The sequence below is a fragment of the Carassius gibelio genome, chromosome B5 (assembly GCF_023724105.1).
Source record: "Carassius gibelio isolate Cgi1373 ecotype wild population from Czech Republic chromosome B5, carGib1.2-hapl.c, whole genome shotgun sequence".
In the NCBI taxonomy this organism is placed as follows: Eukaryota; Metazoa; Chordata; class Actinopteri; order Cypriniformes; family Cyprinidae; genus Carassius; species Carassius gibelio.
Genome location: NC_068400.1, coordinates 16,087,475 through 16,092,044, shown reverse-complemented (window position 1 = coordinate 16,092,044; position 4,570 = coordinate 16,087,475). Strand labels below are relative to the sequence as shown.

The 4,570-nt window shown below is 35.6% G+C and overlaps 1 long non-coding RNA gene across 1 annotated transcript; it reads right to left on the bottom strand.

The window, feature by feature from the left end:
* Positions 1–204: 204 nt before the first annotated feature.
* Positions 205–2,711, bottom strand: LOC127958657 (uncharacterized). The gene is made up of 3 exons (XR_008154111.1): positions 2,208–2,711; positions 1,588–1,704; positions 205–790 (listed from the first exon to the last, which is right to left on the bottom strand). It is a non-coding gene; the product is annotated as an uncharacterized LOC127958657 (long non-coding RNA).
* Between the last annotated feature and the right edge of the window lie 1,859 nt (positions 2,712–4,570).

Below are 4,570 nucleotides of genomic sequence, written 5' to 3'. Positions count from 1 at the left end.
GAGAGAAGTGTACTCTGCTTTAGAGCCTGTCAACGGAAGGACAATTTTCAAAAGGAATTGCAAATTATGTTTTCAATTGCGTTTTCCACATGTGACAAATTGTGACAAAATCCAAAAACAATTGCAAATCTTGAACAAAAACACTTTAAGAAACAACGAACAAAAATTACCTTTTCAGTTTTCATGAATGCACAGTGACTGCCAAATTTCAAATGGAAAAGCAAAGTCTGTTTGCAGCTGTATTTTCCATTTATTATGAGTAATAAGCCTCTCATATTGATCAAATACTGCATCATAGCAGCTTTAAAGTATTAAATAGGAAAATTGTGTGTAATAATGCAAAGGGACAACAGTCAACACTCAGTTTTCAGTTAAAGTCAGTTCATCATTGATTCAGTGATGTATCGTCCCTCTGTGCGATGAAGTCGATGATATGGCTTGATATTAATTGTCCCCAACTAAGGAAAACCAAGGAACCAAAACTCCATCGGTGACAGAATGGAGAAAAAAACCTTGGGAGAAACCAGGTTCAGTTGGGGGTCAGTTCTCCTCTGACCAGACGAAACCAGTAGTTCAATTCCAGGCAGCAAAGTCAGATTGTGCAGAAAAATCATCTGTTTACTATGGTCTTGTCCTGGTGCTCCTCTGAGACAAGGTCTTTACAGGGGATCTGTATCTGGGGCTCTAGTTGTCCTGGTCTCCGCTGTCTTTCAGGGATGTAGAGGTCCTTTCTAGGTGCTGATCCACCATCTGATCTGGATGTGTACTGGATACGGGTGGCTACGGTGACCTCGGAATAAGAGAGAAACAGACTAATGTTAGCATAGATGCAACATAAGAACAAGTACATGAGGTGTTATTAATTACCATGTCTGTTTTTTTCACTGTGTTGCACGTTACCTGCCAAAACTCAAAGGGAATCGCAATTACTTTAGCAATTTACTTTAGCCTCACATGGAAAACTGTAATTTTTGCCAGAGGTGGGACCATACTATGGAGAGTGTTTGTATTGGGAGGTGACGTCACTCAAAGACAATTGTGCCAAATGTTTTGAACAATGGAGGTTAAGGCACTACTAAAGGCATTTGCCGCTCCGAGAGATGCGTGTTAAAGAACAAACAGGCAACTCGGATCTCCCTATATTCTTGGCACCTCACACAATAAATAATTCTGTCATTTTTACCCCAAATGCAGCTACTATCCCCTGCTAACAGTTAGAGCCACATGGTACTATTGGTCAATATTCACCATTAACCAAATGCTTTTCACCTGAGGTATAAAATATAGGGTAAGATGCAAATAGGTAAATAAGAGTAGAACTCCAATGTTGTTTTGCTGATGGGCATCAGAGTGCATACAGTGAGAGATTAGGGGTAAAACTACAGAATATATCCCAATAAAAAACATGCCCCATAGTATAGTCCCACGCTTGACACAAATTGACAGCTTTCTGTGTAAAGCATCTGTAATTCAAATGCTTTTCAATTGCGTTTGTACTATGTCACAATGTATGCGTCCACATGTGGAAAAATGCAATTAAATATACAATTTGCAATTTATTTGGAAAATAGTCCAGAATATCCTTACCTGTCCATTGATTATGATCAATTCCTGAGAGATCTGCTGGCATTTTTAAATCGCCATGACAATTGGATGGGGTTTTGTGGACTCTGCTCGGTTAAGGAATGCCATGTTTGTTCCAGCCTTTAAAATAAAGTAAAAAGAAAAAAAAAAAAAAAAAAAAAAAGATTATGATATAGTGATTGGCTGAAAGGTGTGCTTTCAAACTGTCTAATCAATGGGATGTTCCAGTTATTATAAATCACAGTTTTATGTTAATATGCTGGCTAACACACACAGTCACCGGCACAGATAAGGGCGATAACACTGCATGCGCGCACACAGACATTTCTATGATAAGTCACGCAGGTACGGGGTTACCCCGCAGCTTTAAAACAGTCCATATATAAACACTTATAGATGTACCAAAGTGATAAGGACAAGTCAAAAACACGAGCTGGAAAATTGGTATAATATGATGTTTACGCTGCTAAATTAGGTACATTCTGAACACAAAGTTAGCTTTAACTATAGCACGAAATACAAATATATGTGCGTTTAAGTTACGTGAGGGTTAACGTACGCGAGGGTTAGTTGATTATCACAGACAAGCAATTATGTAAAATGTATAATAAACACGAACTTACCGTTAGACGCATCAATAAGACTGCACTCGACGAGTTATTCTCTCACAAATGTATCCATGTGCTTTTCTGACAGAAAAAAAAAACACATTTTGAATTATAATTTGTATGTAAAAAGACTTTATAAACCACAAAAGCATCAAAACACCTCACTAACGCGTCCTAAGTCAATCGCTGTGCGTGCGCGCACTTTGAAATGCCCTGAGACGTCGATTCTTTTCCGGGAAATTTGTTCCGAGAATTACTGAACCGGTTTATTTGAACTGGATCGTCGGTTCTTTTAGACCTGCAGTCCGACTATATTGTACGTAATTTGTATGATTTACATGTCGATATGGACAACTGCAGGCGATTACATTAGAGCAGAAAGTCGTATTCACTTTTTGAACTCATTTGACTCACTTAAATGTTAAATTCGCTTTTCAGTGTCAGAAACGACTTTTTCCTCTATTTTCACAGGTATTTGCATATTTCAGCCATCCGTCACTGTCTGAAACTTAATAAAACTATTAATCTGTCGTCTCACGATTAAGCGAGTCACGTAACGGTTGGCCGTTTGAGGTACGTTAAACAGTTCATCATTTAACGTAAATAATGTTGGCCTGTAGACGTTTAACAGTATTGTTGCCGCAAAAAAAGTTATAATTCTGCCAATTTAAAATAATTATTAATGAAAACATTAAATAAACTTACCTTAAAACAGTTGAAAGCCGAGGCTTTGCCCCGTTGTTCTTCCAAAATGACAGTTGGGGAGCGATTTAAACATCTTCAAGGCGCGTTAAATAACCCAGCGCTGGCCTGAAACAACCCAGCGACGCAACCCAGCAGGTTTAACCCAACTCCTGGTAAATTGAAACTACCCAAAAGTGTTTAAAACGAAATAAAATAACCCAACAAAATGACCCAACAGACTCAACCCAGCATTTTGGGTTAAAAAATAACCCAGCCGTTTTTAGAGTGTAGCATTATCTCCACAGGAAACACTCAAATAAAACTCAAAATCTAACCACTCACAAGCTGCAAGATACCGTGCAGATCTTAAATAAACAATGTCAAGATATGATACAGTCCTCTGTACCGTTAATGAAGTAGATTTAATATGGTGTACATTGTGTGTTATACAAATTCATACTCTTACACTTATAACAACAAATACGTAAGTATTATGATGTACTATAATTGTTGTTATGATTATTGTTGTTATGATTATTCATGAGTATATATATATATATATATACGTATATATATATATATATATATATATATATATATATATATATATATATATATATATATATATATATACACTCTTATTTATTCTATATATAAACGATTGTGTTAATTCATCAACATTATTCCATAAAATCATCTTTGCAGACGATACAAATTTGTTTACATCACATAGTAATCCAATTATATTACAAGATATAGTCAATTCAGAGTTAATAAAAGTTGACTCTTGGTTCAAATGTAATAAAATGTCATTAAATGTAAGCAAAACAAATTGTATTATATTCAAATCGACCAATAAAAAATTACTTAAAAACACTGATCATTGTCTGATTAAAATTAATGACCAATTGATAAAAAGAGTGCATTCCACTAAATTCAACACCTTCACAAGTCATCTTAAAAATCTTGCGTCATTACAAAAGAAAGCCATACGGACTCTGTCCTGGTCCGAGATAAATTCTTCTACTCACCCTCTATTTTATTGCTATGAGTTACTAAGACTAACTGAGCTAACTAAATATCATAATGCCTGTTTTATGTTTCAAATTGTTAATAATCTGAACTATAGGTTAAGTAGCCTTGTTCCTATCTCCAGCCCACAGCACACTTACCAAACGAGAACCAAATCACTCATATCTGGAAAATATCGCAGTTGTGTTCACACTAGTATGAGCGTTGTCTGTATAGGGCCACAGATTTGGAATGGGATTGATGATGGCCTTAAGGTGTTGCCCTCTATCTCCAACTTTAAGAGACAACTAAAAAAGCATTATCTTTCAACCTATATTTAATATATAGCTGTCTTTTCATGGTCTACTGGGATGTATGATTGTATGTGTATGTAATTTTATGTCTGTATTGGTATGCTCTCGCATGCTTTCAGTTCATTTACCATCATCTGGTTGCAGGTGGTCTGTACCACTTATTTGTTTTTGTTTTATTATTATTTTTTTTTTTTTCTTTCATAAACTATGGGCCCCCACTTATAAGCTTTTTTAGCTTCTTTGGGGGACCCATTTCACTATACCCAATTTGCATTTTCTGTACCCCCGCTGTATCATCATAGAATGTGATGGTATTTGTGAATAAACTTAAAACTATAACTATATATATATATATATATATATATATAT